This window comes from Perognathus longimembris, chromosome 1 (assembly GCF_023159225.1).
Source record: "Perognathus longimembris pacificus isolate PPM17 chromosome 1, ASM2315922v1, whole genome shotgun sequence".
Lineage (NCBI taxonomy): Eukaryota > Metazoa > Chordata > Mammalia > Rodentia > Heteromyidae > Perognathus > Perognathus longimembris.
This window is the reverse complement of record NC_063161.1, coordinates 128,908,282-128,920,700: the sequence shown is the minus strand read 5'-3', so window position 1 is coordinate 128,920,700 and position 12,419 is coordinate 128,908,282. Positions and strand designations below refer to the sequence as shown.

Here is a 12,419-nt window from a genome sequence, read left to right as displayed (position 1 = left end):
ACCTGGGGACCATGGAGCAAGGGAGTCTTTTTGGGGGCTGAGGACACATGAATCTGAATAAGTGGGGCTTTCTACCTGTGGAAGCATTACTTTAGGCGGTAACAACAGTCCTCAGCTCACAGATAACATACCTCCTTCATCTTCCTGGATTGTCCCTGCCCTAGCCCAGCCCCCAGTGTCCAAGAGGGCTGAGCTCTCCTAGATACTCGACCCAACACTTCAGGCACTATGGCAAGTGGAGATACAGGCTGCATTGCAGGGGCCTGGGTCCCTGCGCAGCTCTTCCTTTCTTCCTAGGTGGCTCTCCTTTCCTACCACATACCCTCTTCCCAGTGGATGGTAATTGCCACATTCTTTCCAGCCCCCACATATACCACAAACAAACACAGTTTCCTGGGTGGAGCTAGGAGCTGTGGTTTGTTTTAGTGAATCATGATTTTTAGAGAGGCAGCACCAAAATCTCAAAAGAGCAGGACAATGGGTTTTACCTCAACTCCAGACCTTAGCAATGTGTGTTCCATGTGGTTTGATCTGAATAGATGCTTACCTAGCCAAAGCAAGACTGTAGAATGGGGATAGGCAGACTATCTACTGAGGATGGGAGCAACCACCACCACCACCAATTTGTTTGTTGGGCAAAGTGTCTCTGATACCAGCCTGGTCTACTTCTGCCAGCTCTGTGACTGACAGTGCTTCTGTATGTCTCTTGTGAGTTTGGCTGACAGTGCTTATCCCTGCTCGTTCTCAGCATCTGTGGATTCTCACCCTGTCTTGTGCCTACTCTATGTGCAGGTTCACTGCCCACAACCTCCACGAGATTGTTCTGTGAGATGATAGCACATCCCTAGCACACAACATGGCCACTTCACATTGGGAGAATATAGGCAGTAGAGGGAACAGAGAAAATCCTGGAGTAGGAGATCAGGTTGACTTCCGAGTGACCAAAGTCAGATCACCTCTCTGATCCTTATCTAGAAATGAGGTGAATGGTTGGAAGTGTTGTTCAGTGGTAGACTTCTGGCATTTGTAAGGACCTAAGTTCAATCCCCAGAAATGCAATAACAACAAAAATCAGTTACCTGGCTATAGTGGTGCATGTCTGTGAATGAGGCAGAGAGATTGAGAGTTCAGGGTCAGTCAGGCAGGGTCAGTCTGCCTTAAAAAATCAAAAATTTTTTTAAAAGAAAAGGAAAAGGGGAGAAAGGAAAAGAAATGGGAGCAGAGAGCAAAGAAAGAGAAAGAAAGATGAAGATGAGAAGTAAAAAGAGAGTGAAAGAAATAAAAGGAAGGAAGGAAGAAAAAAGAGGAAAGAAATGAAGGAAGGACAGAGAAAGAAAAAAGCTGCAAAGGCCCTTCAGAGCTGCCAGCTAAGAAAATTCTTTGGGGTATTTTTAAAATTTTTATTCCCCTAGTCTTCCAGACTGTTTAAGGTTGCAGCTTGAGGACCTCTGGCCTCCTCTAAGGCCTCAAGGCCAGAAACAGAGGTCCACTTTGTCAATACAGGAAGGGAGAGAGAAGAAACAAAGGGCAGGTCCTGGCAGTACTGGGGACCCCCAAGAGCATGGCACAGAATCTAAGGGAGCTAGGCTTTTGCATAAATTGCCCTGAAAGGACGTGTTGCTTTGCCTTTTCCAGTCGGTCTCACCCCTGCTCTGAAGCTGCAGAGACACGATGTTTAGCTCCCAACGTGAGACATTAAATTTGTCCTGTGACCAAGCTCCTGCTTTCTTCTCAAACACTGACTAAAGCAGATCCCAAGTTTTTAGCCTCCCATGTTTTGAAAAGAAGTCTTGTGAATTTTTCTGCCCAGGCTAATCCCAAGCCACGATCTTATAAACAGGAGAACAGGAATAAAAGTTTAAAGATAGCTAAAATAGAGTCCCAATGGATTCACCACTGAGTAATCCCAGCTATATTGCAAGTATAAATACATTTGAAGGATTGCAGATCTGACTGGCCTTGGTAAAAAGTGTGACTATATTGAAAAAATAACTGAAGCCAAAAGGGCTGAGAACATGACTCGGGTTGGCAGATCACCTGGCTTATAGGTGGGAAGCCCTGAGTTCAAACTTTAATATTCCCTAAAAGAAAAACAAATGTTTGGGCAAAAGGAAAATGAAGGTTGGGGTGTGACAAGAGATAGCAAAAGTGAGGCCCTGAGTTCAAAGCCTAGTAACACGCACGCACGCACACACACACACACACACACACACACACACACACACACATTCACAAATCCCAGATAGAAGTTTGGAAATCCAGAAAAGAATAAAAAGCAATAAAAATAGCAAATATATGTATAAACATAAGTTGTTTGTTGTATAGAACAACCATCAGCTATTATTATTATTATTATTACTATTGTTATTATTGGCTTATGAGGTTTAAAATGTATATGAAACTAAAATGTATAAAAATAACATATAAGCCAAAGAAAGTAAATGGAAAAAGTGTTCCAAGATTCTTGAATTGTCCTTTCTGGAAGGAGGTAAATTCCTATCAGACTTTTATAAGTCAAAGTGGTTATTGTAATCCCTGCAACATCACTCAAAGAATGGTAAAAGTACCAGTTGCCAGTGACTCAAGCCTCTACTCCTAGCTACTTGGGAGGCTAAGATTCAGAGGATCATGGTTTGAAGGCAGCCTGAGGAGAAAATTCCAAGAGACTTCATCCCCAAAATAACCAGCAAAATTCTGGGTGGGAGATGTGGCTCAAGTGGTAGATATCCTGTCAAGAATTCAAACCCCAGAACTGGCCAGAAAGTTAAAAACAAAACAAACAACAAAAACAAAACCTCTTGGCTATCCATATATTCTAGCTTTAACAAATATCTGTCAGGGGAAACTAAATCTTAAAACACTCATTATTTCTCATATGACTTGAAGAAGAAAGACTGAGCTAAGCTGAAAAAGTGAAGTTCTCCTTACCCTACTGCACCTCAACTTTCTCTTGGTGAGGATTTAGCAGCATGACAATCATCAGGTGACCCTGGTGAGATGGTAGAGATGAAGGTCATATTAGAATAAAGTAAACAAGTAGAACTAGCATTTGGGGAAACACTTTCTAGAAGTTTGGCTATGAAAGAAAGAAGAGAAGAGAAGTGAAATGATAGGGGTGGTCAATGCAGAATTTTAAGGATGATAGACATCAGAATATGTTTGTGTGCTGGTATGATGAAACATATTCAAACCTCATGGCAGACATAGACTACCCAGAGTAACTTCACAAGTTAGCTTTCTATAGCAACCTCATAGTGGCATTTTAATTGGCATGAATGAGAGAAAGCATGCGGGCCCAATTCTAGCCAGTCTTTCTTACTAGATCTCGCCAGCTACTTCTATTCCTTTCTCTTCATTCCCATGTCATACTGAGGCTCCATTTCCTTACTTTGTCCCAGTGCTCCTGACTGAACTTTCTGTCACCAAGGATACCAGGTTCCCACCCTTCTACCTGAAGAGCCAGTTGTATTTCTTAGGTGTCAGGAACTATCCTAGGAGTTGAGATATCAGTGTGTCATTTAAATGTGTCACTTTTCCATTTAGTAACACCTCATTTTCCTCTGGTGGAATCCTTCATTTCTTTTTCTTTTCTTTTGGCTTTTGTGGCTTTAAACAACAGAAATTTATTTTCACAGTTCTGCAGGCCCAGTGTTTGAAATCCAGGTAGGTATTTGACTCTTGGGAGAATCCTTTCCTTGCTTCTGTCTGGCTTCTGGTGGGGCCTTCCATTCTTGATGTCCCTTGGCTTGTAGCTGTTCCTCATCTCTGCCTCTGCTGTCACAGCGTTCCTGCTGAGTCTGTCTTCTGTCTTCTCATGACGCCTCTTCTTATGAACATACAAAGGACTAGGCCTACCCTAATGACCTCATGTTAACCATGGTAATAAAGATCCAATAAGGTCACATTCACAGGTAAATAGTTCAACCCTTAACAGTGCTCATTCAAATGTTTAAGTTCTTTTACATGTACTTTGTTTTTTTATTTTACTGTTTTATTCAGGGGCTCAAACTCAGGGTGTGTGGACACTATCTTTTTAGCTATTTTGCCCAAAGCTTATGTTGTACCACTTGAGCCACACCTCCATTTCCAGCGTTTTGGTGGTTAATTGGAGGTAAGTTTCATGAACTTTCCTGCCTGGGCTGGCTTTGAACTGTGATCCTCAGATCTCAGTCTCCTGAGCAGCCTCCTAAGCCACCAGTGCCCTGCCGTGTGTGTGTGTGTGTGTGTGTGTGTGTGTGTGCGTGTGTATAATTTATTTAAGAAAAAGTAAATACCAATTTGAACTTGGTTTCTCAAATCTGCAGTTTCTTAAATTTTGCAGCATTTTTGGCAGATCACATCACAGTGTTATGATATTCTAGACACATCTCCAAGAGAACATTTGACTTAATGAAGTTCAATACAAGTACTTCCAATATTTAGAGAAATATTAACTTAGGTCCCATACATTCTTTTTTTTTTTTAACTATGTTTAAGTTTGTAATTCCCATCTGCCATTATACTCAAGCTAATTCAGAGAAAATCCAGAACTAAAATGGAAGGAAACATGGCAAATGCTCTCTCTTACATGATATACAAGACCAGCTATCTTCCAGTCCACATGCAAAAGGCTGAGAATAGGCAGTTTGGTGTTTTGGTCAAACAGTAATGAAAAGTTCACCTAATCAGTGAATATAGACAAAGCACCAATTCACTATTAGCATAGCATTAGGTGCTTAGCCACAAGTAGTTTGACACAATAAGTTCATGTTTAGTACATATTTAAGACTTCCATTCACAAAATTCTTGGCATCATTGAGTTCCAAAGTTTTTATTGCTCTGCGACCTGAGGTTTGTGTTGTCTCTCTTTCAGTCCCAATAGCTCTGTTTTGAGTTCTCCAGGTTTTGGTGGAATTTCAGGTATTGTCAGGTCCGGTCAGTAGTACCTGTGCACCACTTGAGCACCGGTGCACATAGCCAGGAGGCTGGCCGCCACCATTTTCAGATAACTGGGCCAGGGCACGCCCACGGGCATGGTGGAAGGGCTGGCAGGGAGGGAAAAGGGGCAGCGTTAGAAGGTTCTAGGCCCACAATCCGCCCCACAGCTATAGGGGTACGGGGTGCTCTCCTACCCCCGCGCACGGGCCTGTCTTCTCGGGGTCACTGAGAGGACAGACTGTTGGCAGGGGCCAAAGTGCAACCTTAGGGCCTTGATCAGTCAGTGAGGGGCGCTCCGCGCGCAGAACCGCGGGCCCCCTCCCCTCCATGCCACCCCGGCCCCGCGGGCGCGGAGGACTGGAATCCTTCATTTCTAATCGCCCCCTCCCCTTTCATTTTTCTCCTCCTTAACTTCCCCTTAGCCAGGTTGCTGTATGGGGTAAGTTGGCTTGTTTGAGAAGGAGTTGCTTGGTTGAGGAAGGAGGGGGCTCTGTGTGTCAGAGATCGCCTATTCCACTCGGGCCAGGGGCTCCTGTGGCACACTGAGCTGGAGGAAGGTTCAGTTTCCCTGAACTGAAAGTCCCTGGGGCAGCACTTGAGCTAGACTGGAAGTTCCAGGGAGACAAAGGTAAGAACAGACATCTTACCCTGATGAGCCAGAACCAGGCTATGCCAGAACTTTTGTTTACTTGGGAAAGGCTTCAGGTTTCTTCCTTTCTGAGAACTATGTGTATGCCACGTGGACACCACACAGGCCAGAGTCAACAAGAAAAACAATACCCGGGGGAAAATCCATCTCCCTGAAGTCACAGGACTGCAGTGTGTGTGTACGCGTCAAAACTTCTGCCACATGACTGCACATGCATCTATGTGCTTCCTAGCTGTGTATGTGCATGTCCTACTCTGTGTGAACCTCTATGTGTTTAATGCAGAGAGGGAGAAGAAAAGACTATCTGTATTGTGTCCTATCCCCAGAAATTCCTGTATCATTGTATGTGTTGTGGGCATGCATATATCTGCATGGTTATCTGAATTCTGTGTCTAGAAATGAATGCTATGTGCTTCTTTCCATGCTTCTATGTTTCTATGTACTTGTCCTTTTTAAATCCCATGATTTTCCCCACATTGTATCTTGAGTCATGATACAAGGAAGAGAGGTGCCACCCTTGAAGTCTCTAAGCCCAGTGTTTGATACTCTGAAATACACTTCTCTCTAGTTCTTTCCTATTCAGTCTCTCAGCAAACCTGCTGTTCACATGCAGACTTATATGTGTGTATATTTGGGCCCATAGCACAGGCAATCATATAGGAATTCATGGCTATTGGACAAAATACAGACTAAGTCCTCTTCTCCCTCCCAGCATACCACACAGAGAGGGCCCCGGAGACATGCACATACACTGATATGAAGCACATACAGAAACAAGTATGCAATCATGACAGACGTCCAGGCCTCACAGCACAACAACTCTCTCCTTAGAACCCTTGATGTTCTAACCTCCTGGTACTATGGTTCCTTCCTTTTACTGCGCCCACAGTGCAGGTAACCCTTGCTAAGGAAAAAGACACAGCTAGATAGGTGGACCCACCTATAATTTATCATTTGTAACCACAGCTGGGGATTCCTCAACCTGATGCAGCCACATTTCCTCTCTGGTTGACACTATTCCTTTTCTCAGCAACACCATTTTTTTTTTTTTACCACCACAAGTACTGTGGTCTGAAAACAAGGACTTATATCATCTCTGATGAAAAATTTATTGCCCCCCTTTCAGCTACAGATATGTTGGCTTGTAACAGCACCCATTCTCACTTTTTTTCCCCCTGCATTGTGATGTTCTTCCTCATAGCCAAGACTAGATTCTCCAGAAAGACCCAATCTCAGGCTGGGACTGTAGCTCACAGTTCATCATATCAGCATACCAATATGCTCTGGTATTTTCCATACTTAAAATTCTAGCAAGTACAAGGAGACCCTGTATTTGATTGCCTGCCCTAGGAAAAAAATCCATCTTAGTTCTCTTTTGCTAGTACCCTATTGGTGAAAATGACAGAATAGCCAAGTATGGTGGCTCAGGTCCACAATACAAAGTTGGAGGCCAGCTTGGATTACATAGATTCCAGGGCATCCAAAAAAGACAGAATAGTGGCCTAGCCCAGTTTAAAAGGTGTTTTTTTTTTTTTTACCAGCTCACACAGCTAGGGGACTCAAAGTTGTACCTTTTTTAGGAACAAGCTCATAGTGCCACCTGGACATGGTCTCAACACTGTCTCACTTTCATCACCTATGAAATGGGATATTAATAGTCCCTATCATGTAGAATGTTTGTGCAGACAGAAGAAAAGCATTCAGAAATCCAGACAGCATCTTAATGGTTGTCATTTGTCATTGCTTTTTGCTTTATACAGTATTTTCTAGTCAAGGAACAGAAAATATTTCAAACTGGTTACACCTAGAATATTCTACCCTTTTCTTCCTTTCCCCCCCCACCCCTCTCTCACTTCTTTTTTTCCTTCCTTCCTTCCTTCCTTTCTTCCCTCCTTCCTTTTTCTGTTTAGTGTTTGAGCTCAGGACCTTGCACTTCCTAGGCAGGTGCTCTGTCTCTTGAACTATGCCCCCACCTTTAAGCCTTTTGTTTTAGTGATATTTCAGCTAGGGTTTCCTATGTTTGTCTGGGGTTGGCCTCAGACTGTGGTCCTATCGTACCTATGCCACCACACCTGGCTTATTGAGATGGAGGTCTCATGAACTTTCCATATAGTCTGCCCTCAAACCCAGATCCTCCTTGTCTCCCTCCACCTCTTGTGTATAGATGTATGTATGAGCTGCTGTGCCTAGAGGCCCTACTTCTTAATACCCAGAAGTTTATTTTGGCTCAGTATCCACCACTGGGCTATTCAGATACGATGGGAAGGAATATGGCTGATGAAATTTGGTGTTTGATAGTTCACTTCTGGGGATGGGTAGAGCATTACAGGGAGAAAGAGGAATAGTGAGCTTATTAGTCACCTTAAAATGTCATGTGACACTTTAATTGAAATAAGAGAAATAGAGAATTCCTTGCTCTTCTACAGTCAGGGATAGTATAGGAACAAGGATGGAACCTTTCCCTGGATCTAGTTAAAGGAAGGGCAGGCACTCCCAAAGCAAAAGTTTAGAACTTACTCTGTGGCCCCCGAGTTCCTGGAGGCTCTAAGAAAGTAATCTAGGGAAGGAGGTTAGAGATGACACTTAAAAGGCCAGCAACGCTGGGAAATCCCTGTGGGAAAGTACAGGAAGCTTCTGGGGCTTGTTGTGATCTGGCCCTGCAGATTCTGTTTGCACGGATCCAAGATCAAAGGTGTGCAAAGGAAAGCCTCTAGGAATCACAAGTCCTAACAAGTCATGGTGTAGAGAGCTTGCCTCTGCTTTGAGCCCCAACCTTGGGGTTTAACTCCTTTCCATGTAAACAAAAGAGTATGCTGGCCACATACTCCATTGTGGCTTTGTGTCACAGATGATGAATTGGCCAGTGGACACACACAGGGATTCCCAGGGGCCTAGACAAAGGGGAAGACCAGGAGGACTAGCCAGTCACCACCTGGAACACCCTAGGGGAGTATGAGCCTGGCCATGAGGCATCTCAGGAAAGGGGAGATTATGTCCTCACCCAGAAACTGACTACTTCTACCTGTATTTTGACTTACAAAGTCATATAAGTGATTTTTAAAAACCTATGTAGGTATACAAAACAAATACAAGTGTTCACTGTCAGGGATTCTTGCCCTGGTGTAAAGTGGGGATTAAAAAGACGAAACTGGGGGCTGGGAATATGGCCTAGTGGCAAGAGTGCTTGCGTCCTACACATGAAGCTCTCAGTTCGATTCCCCAGCACCACATATATGGAAAACGGCCAGAAGGGGTGCTGTGGCTCAGGTGGCAGAGTGCTAGCCTTGAGCGGGAAGAAGCCAGGGACAGTGCTCTGGCCCTGAGTCCAAGGCCCAGGACTGGCCAAAAAAAAAAAAAAAGACGAAATTGGGCTCTTTTGGCTCATACCTGTAATCCTAGCTACTCAAGAAACTGAGATCTGAGGATCAAGGTTCAAAGCCAGCCCATAAAGGAAAGTCCTTGAGAATCTCACCTCCAATTAACTACCAAAAAGCCACAAATGGAAGTGTGGCTTAAGTGGTTGAGTGCTAGTGTTGAGCAAAAAGAGACAAAAGAGACAAAAAGAGACTAAGAGACAAGTATCCAGGCCCCAGTTCAAGTCCCAGGACACACACACACACACACACACACACACACACACACACACACGGAGAAAATCATGTTGTTATGGTAGAATTGTGTGATGCTTTTTCTCTAACTTTGCCTTATCATGTTAGGTGAAGTTATTATAGCTTAATAGCAAGTAATTAAGTACTGTAGTTTACAAGGAAGTAAAGCTTTTATCCTACTTTGACATTCAAATATTTACCTTTCCTTCTACTTCCTTTGTCCTTAAACCAAGGATCTCTTTTCCTTCTCCTTCTCCCTAATAACCAGTTAAAGACATCTAAGAGGGCTGGTTTATTCTAGTTGATTTTCTTTGGTTGTTCTGCCCTCTGCTGGATTAATTGGTAGCAGATGAGCTTTGGAGACTTCTGAGCTTTGGCCTTTTCTGTAAGAGGCACCTTCCCTGAAAGGGGGCATGATTGGAAAACGAGATTTCCTTTGACTATTTATTCTCTAAAAATCATATCCAGGAGATCTCCGAGTATGAGATGGGAAGATTCTTGAGCAATATAACTGTCTTGTGTAGAGGTTAGAAGTTGTCTATGTGAAAGGTCTGCTTGAGTTTCTTCTTTGCTTCAAAGACAGGGTCTCTGTGTCCCAGGCTGATCTGGAACTCCCAATATTTGTGCCACAGGCTCCTGAGTGCCAGGATTACAGGAAAATACCACCCCACCAATCCTGTTTGAGTTTCTTTATCTATATATGGTGGAGAGATAGGAAAGAGACCTGATTTGTCTGCCGTTAAAAAAATTTCCTAGACAAATTCATCTTTAGTGATTGACAGTTTATCAGTTCGTTAACAAGAGATCAGCTTATGATATGGGTCATGGAAAGGGCATGGAAATGCACTAATTATATAGCTGTAATACCTGTATAAGCAAGTAATTCATTAACAAACCCTTTCTTAAGTAGGCAAAGACTGCAGTTTCAGGTCTAGGATGTACCTCCCCTGGTCAACATGCATGAGGCCATGAATTCAGTCTCCACCACCACCACCTCCCCACTCCACAACAAGAACAATATCATTACATATAGTAATGGATATAATAATCCAGTCTTTTATAGAGAAAACATGGAAGAGGAAGGCAGGCTGGGGCATGGTTGTCAACCAGAGATATAAAAAGCCAGTACTGGTCTAGTGATGTGGTTCAAATAGTAGAGTATTTGTCTATCAAGAGTGAGACCCTGAATTCAAAAATCCAGAACTGAAAACAAACAAAACAAAATCTGATATGTCTAAAGCTAAGGATGAAGATGTATAGAGTTCTCCAGGGTGGTGCTTGTGATGTGATTGATGTGGCTGCATAAAGCACAAGCAGAGCCGTAAGTAAAAAGATCTGACAGGCTGGTAGGCACCAGGGATTTTCTCAAGTAGCAAGCAATACAGACAGAATACAGCTCCTGCCCTTGTGTCTGTCTCCCTCTCTTCCTCCCTTCCTCTCTTCCCCCATCCCTCCCTTCCTCCCTCTCTCCCTCCCTCCTTCCCTTTCTTTCTGCAGTAGTAGGGTTTGAATTTAGGTCGTTGTAATCTTGTACTTGCTTAAGCAGGTACTCTACCACTTGAGCCACTTCAGAAGCCCTTTTGGTGTTGATTATTCTTTTGACACCTTGGCTTTTCTGGGCTGTGATCCTCCTATTTGTGCTTCCCTGCATTACTGTGATGTGAAGCGTTATGGGGTCTGGGGGGGGGGGAGGGGGAGGTTCCACATCCCTCCAAAAGTCCACCACTCAGAGACAGTCTCAAGCAAAAAGATGGGTTTATTGGGGAAGCAAAAAGCAAACTGCCCGGTTGGGGACATAGCACAGACTTGGGAGCTGAAGCTACATCCCCCACCAGTCCTTGAGCTGGGGTTTATCAAGGTAAAAGCGTAGCACAGATGTAGGGGGTTGACGAAGGGGGTAGAGCACGCAATAAGTTCACAGATGTAGGAGGTTGACACAGGTGGCAAAGCATGCAACAAAGCAAGCGTAACAGAGATGTAGGAGGTTGACACAGGAGGTAGAGCAAATAACAAGTTAAGCAAGCCATTCACAGAAGCAGAATTTTGGGGTCAGGTTGACCTAATAATCAAGATTGAGTCAGCTCTATTTCTCCTCCCCCGCTGCCCCCCCCACAACCACGTTTCCCTAATTTAGATGGAGTTAGCTCTACAATAAGAAGCAGTCCTCATCCATTGGTCAGAGGATATCTGGTGAAACATTTTTGCAAGAGCTTGCCTCACACAATTCACAATAGCCAAAATATGGAAACAACCCAGATGCCCCTCCACAGACGAATGGATCCAAAAAATATGGTACTTATACACAATGGAATACTACATAGCGATTAGGAATGGTGAAATATTGTTATTCGCAGGGAAGTGGTCAGAACTCGATCAAATAATGTTGAGCGAGACAAGCCTAGAACACAGAAAACAAAGGGGCATGATCTCCCTGATATATGACTGTTGTTAACAAAGGGAGACGGAGAGACAGTAGAGACCAGGTCTGTGAAACCAAAAACTGCTTGTCAAATAGTATTCCCCACAGGATTGGGGCAGCGACCCAACAGTATGTAACTAAAACCAAACAATTACTTAACATATAAAGGTCAAAAAGTGACCTCTCAGGGGAATACAATAGCTCAAAAGCTATGTATGTACGTTCATATAAGACTACTGTCGACATATGGTCTAATATCGACATTACATTTAAAGCCCTAGGCGAACTTTCTTGGGCGTGGCCACGTGGCTACTGTATATGTTCTTGGTACACTGTATATTGTATATATGTCTACTTGACCTAGAGAAGAGATAGAAAAACAGGGCGTAAGATATCACAAGAAATGTACACACTGCCCTACTATGTAACTGTACCCTTTTTGCACAACACCTTGTCAAAAAATTTGTGTTCAATTAATAAATAAATTTAAAAAAAGAGCTTGCCTCAAATAGTGATCCCTTGATAATTTGCCTACCAAATAGCTATGGTTACAGGCTTGAACCATTGTTCTTGAGCTATCTTCACTCTTAATACCCTCTCTCTCCTTTCCTTTCCTTCTTCAATGTTTGAGAAAGTTTGTTGTTTTTTTTTGTGCCAGTCCTGAGCCTTTGGGACTCAGGGCCTGGGCACTGTCCCTGGCTTCTTTTTGCTCAAGGCCAGCACTCTACCTCTTGAGCCACAGCGCCACTTCCATTTTTTTTTTTTTCTGTTTATGTGGTACTGAGGAATTGAACCCAGGGCTTTGTGCATGCTAGGCAAGCACTCT

The 12,419-nt window shown here is 43.5% G+C and overlaps 1 pseudogene; it reads right to left on the bottom strand.

The window, feature by feature from the left end:
• Positions 1-4,353: 4,353 nt before the first annotated feature.
• On the bottom strand, positions 4,354-5,104 carry LOC125363482 (annotated as a pseudogene).
• Positions 5,105-12,419: the final 7,315 nt, after the last annotated feature.